Source organism: Lynx rufus, unplaced genomic scaffold, assembly GCF_022079265.1.
Source record: "Lynx rufus isolate CCGP_SWC_20201006 ecotype Redwood Valley unplaced genomic scaffold, mLynRuf1.p SCAF_7, whole genome shotgun sequence".
NCBI lineage: Eukaryota > Metazoa > Chordata > Mammalia > Carnivora > Felidae > Lynx > Lynx rufus.
In genome coordinates this window covers 130,833,192-130,853,678 of record NW_025814889.1, presented here as the reverse complement: position 1 = coordinate 130,853,678, position 20,487 = coordinate 130,833,192, and positions in this window count along the sequence as shown.

The window sequence follows — 20,487 nt, the reverse complement described above, 5'->3', positions numbered from 1 at the left end:
CTTCTCCTAGGGTGATGTCAACCAGGCCTTTTCTGCTAAAGTGTGGTTCCTGGACAACCCCCAGCAGCACCACATGGCATCTGGTCAGAAAAGCAGGATCTCAGGCCCCACTGCAGACCCAGGGAACCAGAATCCACATTCTAACGAGATCCTTGGGTGATGCATGGGCACATGAAAGCTAGAGGAGCAAAGGCTGATGCCACATATTGCCTCCCCTTGACAACGGTCTCTCTCATCTGTATTTGACTTTTCTCCCTAAAACGCATTTACCCCAGGGCAGCCAGAGTGGAGCATGTGCAGGGTGGCCCTGAGTAAGTTCGTTGATTCTACCTGGCCAGGCTGGAGCTCTGTTCCAGGGCCCCTCACTCCCAAAGGTAGGAGAATGTAAGCCAATCCTCAATTATTGCCTTGTTTTCTGGCCTCACTGTGTCTTTTTTCTCCAAATGAGATCTGTCTGAAGAGCCAGGCATGACTGAAACTACTACACTTAACCTACTTAAATTAAAATCTTGAGTTTATCTGCTTAACTCTTTGATGTTTTCCTTCCTTGCCTATCACAGATTGCTCCCTCTGATCAATACCCCAAAGCTGCCCCAGCATTTCAGTGTTTCCCGCCTGGGGCTCAGATGCAACCCCTCTGCAAGCCTGAGACCTCCAGCAGTTCTGTCCCCAACACAGCCTTGTGCAAAGGGGGCCATGGTGGCACTACTGCCGGCCCGTGTCCATCCCAGGGACATCCTTTCTCCAGGCCCACTTTCCCCCAAGGATAGATCACTGGGTTGCAAATTGGTCTTTCCCACCTTGGAAGCCTTGTGGCTGGTGTCATGGAGGCACAGACCATGGTTGCAGGTTTCCATGTCTCCAAAGCAGATGTGAAACAAGCTCTCTCTCCCCAATCCACTTCAAACTCATTTCATTCCTCTGTCCTTAATTCCCCACCCAGATATCTTTTCCCGTCATTAACCCTCACAGAAATGTATAAGATGTGGATCCTAGGAATAACATGTTGACATCTGCCCTACATTGTGCTCTACCTTGGAGGTCTCAGATTTAGAACGTTGCACACCAGTGACATTCCCCACCCCACATTTCTCCAAATTATTACAATGACCAGTGGGGGGATGTCAACATCTGTGTGGAGGGGTGGTGCTAGGTAAGAACATTTTCAAAAGCAACTACAGGCCAGTCAGTTCCCTCCTGGGTCAAGGCTGCTCACTTAACTTGCTATCAATTCCTGGTTCTTAAATCAGGGTTGGTATTTCTTCTTCTAGTTCCCTTCCTGGAATGTTTGGTAAATACAAGGAACTATGGGATGAAAAGTCAAAAGCAGTCACCACTCCATCTACCACTGTTGGTTTCACCAGAGAAAGAATGTTGCTGTTTTCAGTGAAGTATATAACTTCAGAATAAGGAATAGTCCTGGGGCACCTGGGTGGCTCAGTAGGTTAAGCAGCTGACTTCAGCTCAGGTCATGATCTTATGGTTCATGAGTTTGAGCCCTGCATGGGGCTCCACACTGGTGGTGCAGAGCCTGCTTGGGATTCTCGCTCTCTCCTCTCTCTCTGCCCCTCCTCCACTCATGCTTTTTCTCTCTCTCTCAAAATAAAGAAACAAGGTTAAAATTCTTTTAATTAAAAGAAATAAAGACACTTCTCATTCGATTCAGGGCCCACTTGGATAATCCAGGGTGATCTCATCTCAAAATCCTTAATTACATCTGCAAAAACTCTTTTTCCAAATAAGGTCGCATTCACATGTTTTGGGAGTTAGGATGTAAACATATCTTTTGGGGGGCCACCATTTAGCCCACCACACTACGTATCCAGCACAAATTCTTTTATTAGGAATAAGTAAGTACAGACACTTGGGGGGCAATGATGGGTGTTCTTTGGAACCCACAGAGCCACGCGTTACCGAACTGGGGAGGCAACAGGGGCACTGCAGGTGGTTGAAAGTCTGAGCAGACTCTGGTTTCACTGTCAGCCACTTAGCAGCAGCATCTACCACCACGGTGACCGCTCCTTCCTTATCTCTGTCCCTATTCCTCCTGTCAGTGCCCATGAGCACCCCCCACCTGATTCCCTGAACTATTATTCATGGTGTCCCACAGGCTCTTCCATCTCAGAGCCTCTGCTGCCTCGCTGTTTATGTCACAGTTTGGGCTCCTCGACAGCCAGATTCTCAGACAGAGTTTGGGGTTTTGCAGGTTTATTAAGATGTGCGCTTGGTGGGGTGCCTGGGTGGCTCAGTCGGTTAAGCGTCTGCCTTCCGCTCAGGTCATGATCTCGCGGTTCATGAGTTCAAGCCCCACATCAGGCTCTCTGACTCTCTGCTGTCTGTGCAAAGCCCACTTCAGATCCTCTGTCCCCTTTCTCTCTGCCCCTACCCTACTTCCGCTCTCTCTCTCTCTCTCTCTTCCACCCTCTCTCTCTCAAAAACAAGTAAGTAAAAACTTTAAAAACAAGATGTGCTCTTGGGAGCAAAACCTGTAAGAAGGAAGGAGAAGAAGCAGGGGCTGGCAGCAGCAGCTGAGCTGTGATTCCTGATCTAATCATAGCCTCGCCCGTAAGTCTATATTTATTCTACTTTTCTTGCAAAGGAAGTGGTCAAATCCTTTGCCCAAAACTCTGCCCACTGGAGGATTTTTCCTTGCCACTGTTTCCAAGACCATTCCTATGTGGGGCTGCAGTACAGCCACAATTTCCTTTCTGCTGGCACCCACATATCCTCTGACCTATATATGAATCAAGCTTAGTGTTTTCTTTCTCCGTTGGCTTGTCCAACAGGGACCTTCCCACCCTTTGCAGTCTTAGCATGAGCTAAGAGAGAAGCATTGGTGCAGACAGACAACCTGTTCATGCAGCTTGCTTATTTTATGCCTCCCAGTCCCGTTCATGCTTGATCCCAGATGGACTGCTTCCATCTGATGATATAATGCCCTGGGCCTGCCCCACATCATGACTTGGTGTGTTTGACAGAACCCAATTCGTGAAGGCCAGTTGTGGCCACATGGCCATGGGGTGTCCCATAATCAAGCAATGTCTCTGCTAGGGCCCCACAGTGTGCAAAAGATTATTTTTCAAAAAACATACAATTCTTCACGGTAGATGGCATAACCTTGCCCAGGACTCCAGGGGTTGCCATTATGATACTCTCATTGGGGCTTGCCACATGCACCTTTCCCCACCATGGATACCTCCAGTATCATAGCTTTTGCTGAACTGTCCCTAAAGGGGCTGCCAGTTGAGCCAACAGCATCCCCAGCCCCTGGGGTGTGAGTCAATTGACAGGGCATCTCAGTGGTATATCAGTGTCCACCGTGGAGTGGTTTTCAGCTTCTGCCTCACAACCAGATCCTCACTCTCTCACTATGCTTCTTTTGTTCAAGGTCATGCAAGAGAATCAAACAGACTCAGTTAATCCAAGTATCACGGGTAGATAGCCACCTGTGGGTTGGGTTGGCTTTTGAGTGTCAGATGTAGAGAAGGCATGCTGAGGTTTGACCCCCCTCATGCTCTCATCCGGACAATGGCGACATCACCACCTATTTGCTATAGTACTGTTGGGAAAAGTCAGTGAAATTACCTATATAGCATGGCTAGCATATAGCAGGCATGAAATGAGCCTAAGCCTTTTCAATTCGTTCCTTCTCTTCCCCTCGAAAACAGGAACACTTCATTCCAACTCATTTCCTTCCTTTCAGTGCGGTTCTACTCAACAAACACACACCGTGGCAACCAAGGTCTGTTGTATTGTCTACAGGTTTGCCTTAGCTGCTTTCATGATCACCCCAATGATGCCCATCTCCTGAATATTATATTCACATAGTCCCATCCCACGCTGCAGCAGGGCTGGTCTGTCTGACTGATGGAAGAGAGCAGGAAATGGCGTGTCATTTCTGATATTATAATAGATACTGCGGTTTCCATCTTGCCTCACTCGTTCTCTCTCACTCTCTCTCCATCTCTCTCCTTATACACCTCCAACCCCCACCTAGATAGATCACTTTGGAGAAGCCAGCTGCCATGTTATGAACAGCCCTATGGAGAAGCCCGCATGACAAAGAGCTGAAGTCGTGCCAGCAAACATATGAACCAACTTCCAAGTGGATCCTGTAGCCCCAGTCCAGCCTTCAGATGAGTGTAGCCCCAGCCAACTGCTTAAGAGATCCTGAGCCAGAACCACACAACTAAGTTGCTCTCAAATTTCTGACTCATAGAAACTTTGAGACTATGTTCATTGCTTTAAGTTGCTAAGCACAATAGATAATATCTATATTGTTTTCACCCTATTTCTTCTCTTCTAACAGAACCATTATTTTTTTAGGTCTCTAAGAGGATCTCTTGTGCTCAAGGAAGGTGGTTCTTTATTGCAACCCTTAAGAAGAACCTTCATTTTAAAAAATAAAATAACGAAGAAGAAAAACGATTTCATAAAGCAGTTCTGGAAGTCTCCTTCTGTTTGGGAAGGGATTAGCCTGAGGATGAGTGTTTGCCCTGTTTTGACCCAAAACAAAAAGGATGGTCTGTGAAGGAGAGCTCCTCTTTACAAATAAAAAGATCAATTTACAAGGAGATGATCTTTTGCCTTTCTCTTCTTCCCCCTCCTTCCATCATTGAACTTGGACTTGAAGCCTGGAGCGTAGCTATCTTCCAACCGTAGAGCAACAGGAATGAGGGAAAAGCCAAGAGAACCATTCACACACCGGCCCTGACATTACCAAGGTACTGGACCAACACTGGTATCCAGATTCATTCTGTATACATTCTGGAAAAAAAAAAAGATATATATATATATATATATATATATATATGTATATATATATATTCTGATTTATTATGAAAATAAAACAATTAAGCCATTGCAAACTAATACAACCCTAACTGAACAATATATTAAACTCCTACAACTTTCTGGGCACTGTGCAGGACACTGAGAACAGAGCACCGAATAAACAGCCATGATCCTGCCTTTGTGAAGCCCAAAGTTTTGTTAAAGACAGAGATAATGAGCAAAAGGATGATGAACATTTCAAAGCTTTGAAAAACAAAAAGCATAGCTGCTATGAGAAGCAGATAGCAGGGCTGTCTGGAGATTTAGGGAAGGCACCCTGAAGGAGGTTTCATTTAAACTGAGGGTGGGCAGGAGTTGTTTGGCGAGTGGGGGAAAGTGTTGGATAAGAGTCTCTGAGAAGAGACATTTGAGGAATTGGGAAGAGCAGGGAGTGGAGCCCAGAGAGGGAGAGGGGAAGAATGGGGAGTCAGGAGATGGGGATATGGTGGCAACTCAGGTTCTGAGGGACTTTGGAACCACACTAGGAATTTGGAGCTTTATCCTATAGGCACTGAGAAGCTATGCGAATTTCAGGCAGAGATTAATATGATCAGATTTGATTTTTGAGCAGGTGGCTCAGGTTGCCATGCTGAGAATAAACTGGGGACATCACTGAGCAGGCGATCGCCAGGAGGAAAATGATGCTGGTTGGGACTTTGATGGTGACAATGAAGAGAGAAGAGTGAGTAGATTTGTGGCATATTTAAAGGATAGGAACACAGTGTCTGGTGATGGTAGCCCCACATTTCTGGGAGGGGTGGCTATCAGCCAGGTGGATGGAAGGAGGGCAGCAAGTCTAGGGGAGACGCAGCCTCAGAGGGCAGTTGCTATTGGCCAGTGCTGAGCCCTACACATGGAAGATGGTCTGTCAGGATTTGTGGAAGGAATTGGCTTTCCTGGCAGGAGAAGCTGGTCTGACATCCTGTAGCTGGAGAATTTATATTCTGAGACCTGATGATCCTACCTCCTCCCTGCCCATGCCCCTCAATGGACAATCTCGGTGGCTTTGCCCTGCACCACTCTTCCAAGGCCAGAAAAGCACCCAACGTACATTTCCTCACCAGCAGGGCATTCTGAGCCCAAGATCGGGAACTGGAGATGAAACCCAAATCTCTGCCCTGAAACCACCTGCTGTTTTTCAAGGGTGGGCAAGGTGGTAAAGGAGATACCAGGAACTGAACCGTGTGGTTTGAAGTCATGAGGAAGATAAGGGCCCGTCAGCATTTCATCTGTGCAGAGACAGATAAAACAACCGTCCTCGAGTGCGGAGTTGCAGGAAAATCCCTGCCTGATAAGCCATGCTCCCTTCTGAACGATGGGTCTGTTTTTCCGGATAGAAGTGTGCAAAGCTAAGAGATTTCAGGCAATTACCGGTGGCAGGCAGTAATAGCTGCCCAAGAAGAGGGGTGTCCCCACCTCAGGCTGATTACAGTGACAGGGAAAGCAGGTTTGTTTGAGGGACAACAAGGGAGTCAACAAGGGGGATGGGACCCATGCCTCTGGGCTGGGGCCTAGAAGCAGCAGGATTATGGGGGCCAGTTGGGGAGGGGCAGGACAAGGCAGGCCTCCATCTTGAACTTAAAAAAATTTTTTTAAGATTTTTTTTAGAGCAAGCTCAGGTTCCCATGAAGACTGGGAAAATACAGAGATTTACCATTACCCCCATACCCCACTCCCACCTCCTCTCCCCACTATCAACATCTTCCACCAGAGTGATACGCTCGTTACAACTGAGGAACGAACTTACAGTGACACGTCATTATCACCCAGAGTCCACAGTTTACATTGGGGTTCACTCTTGGTGTTTTACATCCTACAGGTTTGAATAAACATATAATGATATGCATCTGCTATTACTGTATCATAGAGAATAGTCTCCCTGCCCTAAAAATCCTCTGTACTCCACATATCATCCCTCTCCCAACCCCTTGCAGCCACTGACCTTTTTACTGTCTCCACAGTTTGGTCTTTTTTTTTTTTTTTTTTTTGGAGAAGTTTTTATTCCCCCTTGTCTCCTTTTAATTTTGCCAGAATGTCACATAGCTGGAGTCATACAGTATGTAAACTTTCCAAATGGGCTTGGCTCACTTAGTTTAAGTTTTCCCCATGTCTTTTCATGCCTTGATAGGGCATTTCTTTCTAGAACTGAATGATATTCCATTTGCCTGGATTACCACAGTTTATTTATCCACTACTGAAGGACATCTTGGTTGCTCCCGAGTTTGGGCATTTATGAATAAAGCTGCCACAAACAACTGTTTGCAGGTTTCTGTATGAGCATACATTTTTTTTTTACTCCTTTAGAAGAAACCCTCAGACTGCTTGCTGAGCGGCTGCACCATTCTGCGTTCCCACCAGCAATGAATGAGCATTCCTGTTGCTGCACAACCTCACCAGCATTTGGTGTTATCAGTGGTCTGGATTAGGGTAATTCTAATAGGTGCGTGGTAATACCTCATTGTTGTTTTAATTTGTGTTTCCCTGATGCTATATGATGCAGGCCATTTTTAATATGCTTCCTTGCCATTTGTATATCTTTGGTGAAGTCTGTTAGGGACTTTGGCCCATTTTTAAAATCAGATTGTTCACTTTCTTACGGTTGAGCTTTAAGAATTCTTTAAATATTTTGGATAACAGTCCTTTACCAGAGGTGTCTTTTGTAAGTACTTTCTCCCAGTCTGTGGCTTGTCTTCTCGTTCTCTTGACACTGTGTTTTGCAGAGCAGAAGTTTTTAATTTGAATGAAGTCCAGCTTTTCAATTATCTCTTTCGTGGATCGTGCCTTTGGTGTACCTAAAAAGTCATCACCAAACCCAAGGTCATCTAGATTTTCTCCTATGTTAATTTACAGGACTTCCCTAGTTTTGCTTTTAACATCTAGGTCTATAATCTATTTTGACTTAATGTTTGTGATGAGTGTAAGTGTAAGGTCTGTGTCTAGATGATTCTTCTTCTTCTTCTCCTCCTCCTCCTCCCCCTCCTCTTCCTCCTCCTAGAATGTAAATGTCCAGCTGTTCCAGCACTATTGGTTGAAAAGACTGTCTTTGCTTCGTTGTATTGCCTTTGTTCCTTTGTCAAATATCTGTTGACTATATTTATGTGGGTTTTTTCTGGGCTCTCTATTCTATTCCATCAATCTATTTGAATATTTTTCCATCGATACCACACTATCCTGATTTCTGTAGCTTTCAAGAAGTTTTTATTTTTTTTTAAATTTTTTTTTCAACGTTTTTATTTTTTTTATTTTTGGGACAGAGAGAGACAGAGCATGAACGGGGGAGGGGCAGAGAGAGAGGGAGACACAGAATCGGAAACAGGCTCCAGGCTCCGAGCCATCCGCCCAGAGCCTGACGCGGGGCTGGAACTCACGGACCGCGAGATCGTGACCTGGCTGAAGTCGGACGCTTAACCGACTGTGCCACCCAGGCGCCCCAAGAAGTTTTGAAATCAGGTACTGTCAGTACTTTAACTCTGTTCTTCAGTATTGTGTTGGCTATTCTGGGGTTTTTGTTTCTCCATATAAACTTTAAAATCAGCTTATTGATATCTACAAAATAACATCCTGGGATTTTGATTGATATTGAATTGAATTCGTAGATCAATTGAAAAGAATTGATATAGTGACAATATTGAGTCTTCCTATCCATGAACATAGAATATCTCTCTCCATTTGTTTAGTTATTATTTGATTTTGTTCATCAGAAATTTGTAGTTTTCCTCATACAGATTTTATATATATTTTGTTAGATTCACATCTAAATATTCATTTTTATAGGTTCTAATGTAAATGGTACTATGTTTCTTATTTTAAATTCTACTAGTTCATTGCTGGTTCTAGGAAAATGATTGACTTTTGTATATTAACCTCGTATCCTGAAACCTGTTTAATCACTTATTTCCAGGAGATTAAAAAAATTCTTTCAGATTTTCTACATAGATGATCATGCCGTCTGCAAACAAAACAGTTTTATTTCTTCCCTCCCAATCTGTATACCATTTATTTCCTTTTCTTGTCTTATTGCATTACCTAGAACTTCCAGTACAATCTTGGAAAGGGGTAGTGAGCAGAGACATTCTTGCCTTGTACCTGAGAAACTTCAAGTTTCTCGTCATTAAGTATTATGTCAATGGTAGGTTTTTGTAGCTATTCTTTATAAAGTTGAGAATCATCTAGAGCTTTTTAGGAAAGGGACTCTGGCATGGAGAGGTATGTGGGAATTCAGCTACCAGGCATAAGTGGGCCCTTGCTCTCAAAAACAAGGCTAGACCCAGGGGTGAGAACAGAGTCTCAAGGAGGGTTAAGGAACAGCTGTGACCCTGTGAATCCCTCCTGTCTTATATCAGCTCTAGTCCTAGGGCTGATAATGGATCTGAGCCTCCAGCTGGGGAATGAGCTCCAGTGGCTCAGCCATGGGAAAGGAGGACCTAGGAACATTATTGAGAACTCTGTTCTGAGGGGTTGAAGGCCATGCCCCAGGCAAGAATGCAAGGACCTCTGGGAGGCATCTCAGAGAGAGACCTAGACAGACAGATCCTCCTAGTGTGACTCAAGGCCTGAGACTGCCTCTGACTGAGCACAGTCTGAGGGTGGAGGTGCGGATAGAGGAACCAGAAGAGGTGGGTTTAGAGTGCTGGGTTCAGAGAAGGCAGGCTGGGATAAGAACTTGCACAGTCATGGTGAACCTAGAGCACTAGCCCTGGTTGGGGGAGCTGACAGAGAGATGAGAGGGAGCTTGAGGCCCACATGGCCCCTTTCTCCGCCCTGGGAATTGCTACCCCACCTGACCGTTGCAGGGATTTGTCTGCAACTCATGGAGTTCTCAGACTCTGTTCTCCATTTCAAATGCATCTTCCTTGCATGAGATTCTCCTGCTCTCTAGACTGCTCCCCCCACTTCTTGTGTAACTGTTTCCTTTGAATTGACACATTCTTGAGTATGACAGAGGAAGTGGTGAACATGTGTCTTGGGGTGATTAGTATGTAAGTGGGGGTGCTGACTGGACACACGCATTCTCTCACACCAGACAGTCTCAAGTGACGAAGCAGGGAGAGGTTGGGATTTGGTGGGGAGGTAGATGAGGACAGCTGAGTAGATTCAGCCTGTATGGGGTCAACAGCCCTGGGGTCCAGGGCCATCCGTCAGCCCTTGTGTTCAAGGCAATCAGGGTCTCCCCCATCTGGGAGCTGCCCCAGAAACCTGACCCCAAGCATCGCTCCTTCCTTCTAGCCCAGTCTTCTCCGCAAGTGCTTCTTTTGTAGGTTCCTACTCCCTCTGCAACCTCAGGGGTTCCTGTTTCCCCAACACCCACTAAGTCAGGATGCTTCAAAACTTCCATGATGACATTCTACATTCTTAAGATTTTTGTTTTCCTGATTATAAGAGAAAAGTGGGTAATAATTCTGGTTCATTGAGGGAATTCACAAAGGTTCCAGAACTTACATACACCCTGCCCTTACCCTGCACAGAATGGTCAGTGGTGCCCAGTGATGCTAATTCTGCTTTGATGGCCTTGGGGGAGAATTCCTGTTCTTTTGTTTCCATGAGGAGGAAACCCACTCACCTTAATGATTCTTGAGAGAGCAAGCTGCTAAGGAGGCTTTCCCTCCCCACTTGGCACTGAACTACCGAGAGTGGAAGAGGGGGTGGCTGTCTGGTGGTCCTAAGCTAGTTGGAACTGGTTACCACCTTCCCCAAGAGACCATTAGGGTAAGCCCAACACATCAACTTCCTGGGTCACCCCAGTCACTGCCAGAAGTCCAAGCCTTTATCTCAAAGGGCTCTGTATACTTCCTAATCATATCTCTGTCTGACCCCTCAGCTTTTCTAAACACCTCCCTGTATCCATGGGGACTCATGGTCTAGCAAGGGCCCACTGTCTCTTGGTCTCTTTGTTGACTGTTCTCTTTACTCTTGCTATGGGTTGGATTGCATCCCCTCAAAATTCATATGTTGGAGTCCTAACCCCCAGAACCTGATAATGTGACCTCATTTGGAGATAGAATCCATACAGAGTTAGTAAAGTTAGACTGGGGTAATTATGGGTCAAATGGGCTTCTAATCCAATATGACTGGTGTCCTTATCAAAAGGGGAAATTTGGAGACAGACACACATACAGAAATCACCATTGTGAACATGAAACATGGCCTTCTGCAAGCCAAGAAGAAGAGAGAACAGACGCTTCCTTCACAGCCCTCAGAAAGAACCAACCTTGTTGACTCCTTGATTTTCAACTTCTGACCTCCAAAACTGAGACAATAAATTTTAGTTGGCTAAGCTGCCCATTCTGTGGTACTTTGTTGGGTCAGCCCCAGGGAACTACTATAGCTTGACCTCTGACTCGAACCTCTGACCCCTCCCCTGAGGACATGGTAGCTCTCTCCAGCGGGGGATGGTTTCTCCCCATTCCTTCCACAATCCCAGTTCGTTTGAAGTTCATGACACAGAGTCTACTGTGCCCTTCTGTGTTGCTGGCATCGCCAGTGCTCCAGTCAACCCCCGCCAATCACTGCTGACTCGAGCGCGTGGCTCACTCCTGCCCCCACTGACTCAGGTCACCATTTCACAAGATGGAGCCATCCACCACTTGGCTCCCTGGCCATTCCTTCCTTTGGTGGCAGAGCTGTGACTCAGAGCCTGTTTCTTTCCACAACACTGCAGCCAATAGTTGAAGCACATGGATTCTGGAGTCACCAACTAGGGAGTTGATTTCTGGCCCTACCACCTAGAGCTCCGAGTCCTGGGACAAGTCTTTTAACCTCTCTGAGTGGGTTTCAGTGTTTGTCTATAAAGTGAAGGTGATACTCATATCTATTTTATGGCGTTGTTTTGAAGACTAAATGAGAAGTGCAAATAAGGAGTGACATGGTACCTAATACACTCATAATATGTGCTATCTTCATTATTATTATTTCCTGGAAATAAGGGCAGTTGAGCACAGAGCACTTTGTAACCCAAGAGGATGGGAGCAGAACAAGAGAGGGAAATCCATGGGATTGTCTACTTGATCACTTTGTATGTTAGTGGTAGACTTCGCTCTGGAATACTGACTCTCTAAGTGCCAGACAATGACTTCTAGGTCTTATACAGTAAATGTAATTAATATAATAATTATTATAGATTATAATAATTATAATCCAGAGACAGAGATTACACCGGTTATTTGACCTGAGAGATCTGAACATAAACAATTGTTAATTAAGCATCTGGCTTTATATGGTTTCATCCTTGGATCACCCCTAACAGGGGAGAAGGCTAGCAGTCATGGTGCCTACCAGATGGCCTCCTTCTTCCCGGGACATAGGGACAAGAGACACTGCTTCTGGGCTTTCCCAGGTGTCTTTCTACTTCAGGCTTCAGAAATGCTCTGTCCTGTGTGAGACTTTGGTCTCTCCATCCCACATTGGTTTTGCTTTGGTATTCTCTGCCCTCCTCTTACCCAACACACACACACACAGACACACACTGATCTCCAAAGTTTCTGTAATTTGGTCACGGGGATTCTAGGATTCCAACTGCCTTGGTGATAGAGGTTATAAAACTTAAAGATCTGCAACAACAAACGTTGCTTCTCAAAGGCCCCAATTTCCAAGAAGGAAGGACCTAAGGCCCAAACCAAACATCCCAGCTGGTGCTATTAGGGTCCAAGTGTACATTGTTTAAATGTCATATGGGTGAACAAGTCAATCTTGTCTTACAGGAAACTCACCAGTTCTCGTCAGGCATGGGAGGGAAAGCACACAGCTTGTAAAAGCCCAGTTAACAATAATAACAGTGCCTCAGCATGGTCCCTGGATGGTCTTTGTGTTCCCTTACAGGAACTGTTATGGGACAGGTTGGGCAGGGGGTGCTGGGAGAGTGTGATCTGGCCCCAGCGTCTGGAATTGCCTCCAGCTCCAGCCAGCTCTCCCTGTGCCCCTATTCCCTGCCTTGCCAGTCCCCGCCTCAAAAACTTTGTTTCTCCTTAAATTTCTTTTTAGGTGGTCTTTTTATTAGGTCTGCATTTATTGGGTGGCTGCTATGTGCCAAGCAAATGAACAAGATATATCTCCTCATTCTTTTTTCTTTTAATGTTCATTCATTTTTGAGAGATGGAGAGAGACAGAGCACGAGTGGGGCAGGAGCAGAGAGAGAGAGGGAGACACAGAATCTGAAGTAGGCTCAAGGCTCTGAGCTGTAAGCACAGAGCCCGACGCGGGGTACAAACCCCCAGAGCGGACTGCGAGATCAAGACCCGAGCCAAAGTCGGAAGTTTAACCGACTGAGCCACCCAGACACCCCAATATATCTCCTTATTCTCACAAAACCCTGTGACAAAGGAAGATACTATTATTATTAGCCCATTTCACAATGAGGAAACTGAGTCTCTTACCCAAATTACCCAGCTAGGAAGTGATAGAGAGGGGACCCATGCTTTCACCCACATACCACAGGGTCCCCCTCGCTTTCCTATTCTTCACAGAGGCCTCTAGGCGGAGAGCTGCCTCCCTTTCCTTTTTAGCATGAACTTCCCTTCCCCCACCCCCACGGTGCCCAGCAGCACCCGCCCTTCCTTCCTCTACTCCCATTCGTCTTTGCCCCTAAAGACAAACCTCTAAGCCGAGGCCATGGTCAGGGTTTACTGCGCTTGCTTGCAGGGAAATGGAACATTGACCAGAACTGCAAAGGTGGAAAGTCCCAAAGTTTTCAGCTTGGGAAGAGCTTTGAATCCCTCCCAGACACCAGTGCTGACTTGGACTCCTGCCCGGCCTTTCTTCTCCAAGGCCAGCCTCCCCAGTCTACAGCCTCCCCCTGCCCTATCTTTCAGGAAAGCCTCCGCTCCATCACACCTGTCAGCTGGAATGTGGAGGAAACATACTGTCATTCAATATGTTCTTAGATGGCCTATTGCAGCCTTAGGCACTCCCTCTGGGAAATACTGGCATCATCCAACCATTGCAGAGAAGGGAAATGCCATCCTCACTCCTGACCCATCAGGAGCCAGGAAAGAAAGAACTGATCAGTGTCACGTAACATCTAAAAAGGTACAAAGTGACCCAAGGCAGGGAGGGAGTGAATGCTCTTAAAATAATTTAATTCACACAAGATGAAGCTTAAGTTCTGAAAGCTGCAGAATATGAACTTCCCATGGAAACCAATTTTTAAACTTTTAATCTAAATTATATCTTTAATGTCATACTTGATGCATAGATAAGACTGTGTAATGTTTATGTAAGCTATAAAGTATAATAAACCGCTGAGAATGTATTGCTCAAACCCAAGTACTAGAACGCAGAAACAGTCATTTGTATCTTTCTGTCTTCTTCCCTCCCAGAAGTAACCACTCTCCTGAATTTTGTGTTTGCTATTTGTGGTTCATAGGTTTTGAGCTTTATGAAAATAGAATCATATCTTTGGAGACTAGATTTCTTCTTTCAATTATGTTTCCGAAAATCATTCACGTATTTAACATGTGTTTCACCATGGTGTTGTAATTAATGGATGAAACTACTGTTCTCTCTGGACTGGCGTTTGGGTTGTTTACATTTGTAGGGGTGGTTTGCAAAGTCATCTTGCTTATGTCTCCTGATCACATGCAACAGATCCTTTTGGGGTCACAAAGTACATGAATGTTCAACGTTATAAACTAACGGCAAACAGTTTTCCAAAGTGATCGGATTGATTTACACTCCTCTTATTTCTACTCAGTGTCTTTTCATATATGTATTGACTATTTTCTCTTTAGTGGAATACTTATTTATGTTTTTTGCCCATTTTAAAATATACTTGTCTGTATTTTTCTTATTGATATGTGGGAAGTCTTTATATATTCTGAACACTAATCTTTTGTCAGTTATATGTCTTGCAAATGTTTTCTAGAATTTGGCTTATGTTTTCCCTTGTGTTTTTGATGAGCAGAACTTCCTAAGTTTAATGTAGTCAAATTTATTAATATTTATTCATTTTTGTTCTGCTTAAGAAATCCTTCCCTACCCCAAGATTAGGTAAATAGTATCCTATATATCTTCTCAAAGTATTGCTTTTCCCTCTTATGATTTAATATATCAAGAATTGCCTTTTGCGATACTTTGAATTAGGGATTTAATCTCTTTTGTGTTGGGTTTCTATATGGTTGAGCAATTTGTCTATGCACCATTTCAAAATTTTGTTCCTGGTTTCCCCCACTGATTTGCAAAAGTACCTCTTTCACATATCAAATACCATATGTGCATGGTATTTCTGGGCTCTCTATTTTGTTCCACCGCTAAACTGTAAATTCCTGCACTAATATCACACTGTTTTACATTTCCATTGCTTTATAAGAAGTCTTGCTCTGTGGAGGGCATGTCTCATCACTTTATTCTTCTTCAGGAGTGCAGTGGCTATTACAAGTCCCTTACTCTTCTACATAAATTTTAGAATAAATTTATGAAACTTTAAACAAACCAACAAAAACAAACAAAATAATTATTGGAGTGTTTTTTCTAATTGCATTCAACCCATGAATATCTGTGGGTCAATGAGAAGAAATGACATCTTTGTATGCTATTAGCTTCCTATCCATGAACATGGGCTGTCTTTCCACTTATTTTAGTCTTTAATCTTTCAGTTGAGTTTTGTAATCTTATACATACAGGTCTTGTATACCTTTAGATTTATTTCCAAGTAGCTTAAAGATTTGGTTGATGTTGTGAAATTCTTTTCAGATTGTTTATTGTTGATATGTAAAAAGGCAATCAACTTTAGTATTACTATAATCTACCACATAGATAAACTTTATTATCAGATCTAATAATTTGCCTATACATTTTATTGGGTTGTCTATAAAGACAATTATATCAAATGTGAATAATGACAGATATGCTTTTGCCATCCAGTCCTTATACTTTAATTTCTTTTTATTGCCCTACTGAGTTGGCTAAGACTTCTAGTGTTGCATAGATGGGCAGCAATGGGTGTTCTTGCCTTCTTTCTGTCTTTTGAAGAAACTGCTGCTAATATTCCAATATTTTCATATTAAGAATGATGTTTGCTGTAGGTTTTCTTGAAGACAGGCTTATGAGTTTAAGAAAGTCTCTTTATTCCCAGTATACTACGAGCTGTGCAAATATGTGAATACTCGTGTGATTTAAATCGTGAATGGATCTCCAAAAGTTTCAGTTTCTTTTTCCCACATCTGTTGGGGTGCCCATACAGTTTTTGTCCATTAATGTTAGGCAGTGGTGAACATGTATAGAGATTTAAATGCTAGACCTCCTTCATATGCCTGACTTAAACCTAATGTAGCCATTTGTGTTCTCTCTTTTTTTCTTTTTTGCACCCTGCTGAATTTCATTGCTAAAATGTTTATCTATATTCATATATGTGATTGGCTTATACTTTTTACTATTTGTACTATCTTTGTCTGTTTGGACACCAAGATAATTCTGGCTGCATAGATGAATGGGGAGGTATTTTATCTTTTATTTCCTGGAAGGTTTTTTTTTTTTTTCTTTTCCAAGTAGCATGATCTGCTCCTTGAATGTTTGGTAGAATTTGCCCATTAGCCTGGAGTATATACCTAGTGAAGCACAATACTTCTGCTTCAATTTATTTAACAGTTTTAAGGGAAAATTCAGGCTTCTAGTTCTCCTGAAAAAATTTTTTTTGCCAAGATATACTATTCTAAGTATTTGTTTTGTCTAAAATTTAAAAATTAGGATTATGGTTTTTGATGGATTTCTGTAAGTTTCTTTTAAATCTCTGTTTTATTTGTCATTGTGGTTCTTTTTTATTCCTAACAGTTTTCTTTTATCCCTTCTTTTGCTTTTTATCAGTCTTGCCAGTCTTTCCAAAGAACCCATTTTTAAAATCTTTTTTATCTTTTTTCCCCATCTTTTTTTTTTTTATCATATTTGCTGTTGCTGTTGACGTTGACTTCTGTGCTTATCTTTGTTATTTCTTCCTTTTCTCACAGTAATTCTATTGTTCCTTTTTTAACTTCTGCTATTGGTAGCTTAGCTTATTAATTTCCAGGTATTTTTCTTTTTCTGCACTTTCTGTATTATTATATTTGACCATTAACATATTTTTAGAGCTCCACACATTTAGAAATTTAAAAACACACTTCTGAGTCACTGATAGCTCAAAGAATAGAATCATAGTTGAATTTAAAGAACATTTACAATTGAGTAACAATGGGGGTATTGAAACTTGGGGGTTATGGTAAAGTCACATTTTTAAAAACCAGAGCCATTTAAGGCTCCTTGTGCCAGTGAGCCAACAGGCAGAGAAAGGAGTCACTGTAATGAGTGGGGCTGTTGATGCCTATTGCCTGAGGGGAGATTAAGTTGTTTCTACACAAAGGAGGTGATATCTGGAAGTACAGTGATTCATGTGTGTGCTTATATTATTTCCTTACCCTCTAGTCTTGGACAGTGGAATACTGAGGCAGCTCAATAAAGACAAGACTTCCAAGAACTCAAATCCCATAGAATGAAGTGTTGGGTCATTCCACCAAATAAAGGCCCCTATCTGGCCAGTGTGCTGGCAGAGAGTAAGGGAACAATGAAATGAATGGTGGAAGGAAATAGTTTGAGCTACCAGTTTAGAACCTATGACCTATGACTGTAACAACCACATGTGTGTTATTTAAACCAACACCCCCCCCCATTTTATATAAAGAATACCTGTGTCAGTGAATGTTTTAGGTTTTAGTTGGGTGTATGTCTGTGTTGATAATGCCCTACAGTGATATTGTGGCTGATGAAACTTTCCACATTCCCCATCCAGGGGGCATGGAATTTTCACCTGGGTGAAGGAAAAGAGAAATAGGAAGCAAAATAGGTAGATTGTGCCAGACATCTTCATTTGCCCATTCCTCTCTACTCTGTGTTCTTCTCTACCCTGCTTTCTGCCCTAGGGACCTTACCTGAGTGGATGATAATAGCCTAGTACTCTGACTTCCAGGTAGTTCTGGCCATGGGGAAACACTCTCTCTGGGGGAGATCAGAGGGAGGGAGGGAGGAGGAAGAGGATAGGGTATTTATTTCTCTGATTCTTTCCCTGAAGGGTTACTGTGGGTTATGTCCACCAAGCAAAGGTCACTGTGCCTCTCAAGGTGGCCCTCTGCACACAACTCTCTCCTTCCAAGTTTTATAAACACTTCCTCCTTTTATTCCTATGGACCCAGGAATGTAACAGGTCCGTAGTCCTATCTCTGGGATATTGAGCCATTCTTTCTGGTTTCCCACATACTGCATCTACCTTTTTAAGTAGTTCCTTTATTAAACACTCCTTGGATCGTCCTAATTTGAGGATGCCATCATTTTCCTACTGGATACTTGATGAGTCAGGAATAGGATTCTCAAATGAAGAAGCAGCATTGCAATTGATACTCTTTTTAGTGAGTATCCGTTAACTTCGATTTCTTCCTAAGAAGTCTATTTCTAGTTGGGCAATTTGCCATTTTACCTTCTACACATTACTAATTGCAGAATGTTCAAGGCTATTCCCCGATCACAAATATTCACCACCTTGGCAAGGGGCATGATTTCATCTGTGTCCCTCATATCATCAGCACACTCATGGTCACAGTCAACTCTTATCTGTATGTAACACCACTTCAGGAATTTCCCCATCATGCCAAGAATGAATGATAGATGAGCCATAAAGTTTGCCATTTCTTTGACATCACCTCCTCATTTCTTCCATTTTAGGCTGATAAACTTCTTGTGCAGGTACGAAGTCTGATATTACCATCTTCTCATCAGTCACATAAAAAGTCTCCCAAGACTTTAAGGCAGGTTCATTTTTCAAATACTGCTGTAGACAGCAGTTCTGTCGAGTATCTGGGAATTGTTGATTTGTGATCATCAATGCAAGCACGGGCAACTGTGTAAATAACATTCTTAAGAGTAAATTTTTTTAAAGAAGTCATGGAGTCTTAGGCTCTGTGATTATAACAAGCGCACAGCACAGTCTGAAAAAAAAAAGTGTTTATCTTTGCTCTAAAATTCTTTGTACTCGGGCACATCTCACTGGGGAGACATAAAAGCTGAAACAGTGGTTTTCGTGAGAAGCTCAGGAAGGAGGCGTGCAGAGCAGTTTTCCAGAAATGATGATAACATCTTATAATTCTTTTTTTCCAATCCAGAATGCCTGTAGTGAGTTTGCACCCCTGGTGCAAAGCCGTTACTAGTCAATCAGAAAACAGTTCTTTGGTTACCCGTGTTGCCTTGTTTGCATGATAATGAACAGCAAGTTGTATATACTTTTCCAAGATGGCACATGTTGGCTTTTTCTCGGTTAGTTCCAAAAGTATCCTGTGTGTACCTATAGCCCTTTGCATACCAAGAAAAGTCTATAGGGTGTAACCAACTGGTGGGTCGTCATCAGTTTCCTCCCCACTGTCAATTGATCAGTGTCAAAGTTCCAGTCAGTTAATATCATAGCAACCCCCCTAATGCAGTTTTCAGCAGCTTGGGTATCAGCAAAAGTTTTTTTACCTCCGATTTTGACATTTTGGTACTTCAGTTAACATAAAGTCAAAAATAAAGGAAAAAAATCACACCTCCTCTCCAAAGCAACAAAGTATACCAGTGTGGCTGGTAAGCATAACTATCTGTTTAGGGTCAAGGGCTGTCACTAAATTTATGCAAAAATAGACTGTGGGTCTGTAGAGACATCCCCTTCCCTGACACTAAGCTGTCTTTGGCTTGGCAGTTGTCAAGAATATCTTCTTGTATGCTTTTGCTTTTGACGTTTCCACATCCTTAGATTTTATGTGAGTCTCTCATGTGTATGACACTTACATGGACTTAGTTTTTAAAAACTCTAATCTGACAATCTCTTAATTGGTGCATTGAGTCCATACACGTTTCAAGTATCAAAACGATGTATTTGGACAAGTGGCTTTTGAAATCCACCTCTTTTTTCCTCTTTCTTGTCTCGTTTTTTTTTTTTTAAGGTTTTCTTTTTAAGTTATCTCTACACCCAACACGGGGCTTGAAGTCACAACCCCGAGATCAAGAGTCCCATGATCCCTTGACTGAGCCAGCCAGGCGCCCCATTTCTTGCTTCTTTTAAATTGATTTCCTTTTTTCTTATTCATTTTGATGTAAATGAAATACATATGTTCTCTTTCTAGTCTTTGGATAATTTTCATTGAAATTTTACCATGCACGCTTAATTTGACAAAGCCTAATGTTAAACAAATTTTAACTCTGGTTATGGATAGCGTAAGCACCTTGGAACGCTTTAATTCCACCTCTCCCAGTGCATGTATGATTATTGTCATCCAGTATTTTAATTCTGTCCTTTTTTAACCATGGAAATGAGAAGTTATTTTTCACTTATATTGAGAACACTTATTTGAATTTATATGCATGTGTATCTCAGGATTCCATCAGAGAAGCAGGACCACTAGGAAAAGGGAATGAGAGATTTACCTTGAGGATTTAATCTCCTTCAATCATGGGAGCTGGTTAAACCTTAAATTTGTTTTATTTTTAATTTTTTTAACGTTTATTCATTTTTGAGAGACAGAGAGAGACAGAGCATGAGAGGAAGAGGGGTAGAGAGAGGGAGACACAGATCCGAAGCAGGCTCCAGGTTCTGAGCTGTCAGCGCAGAGCCCGACGCGGGGCTCGAACTCACAAATCGCAATTGTGACCTGAGACGAAGTCGGACGCTCAACC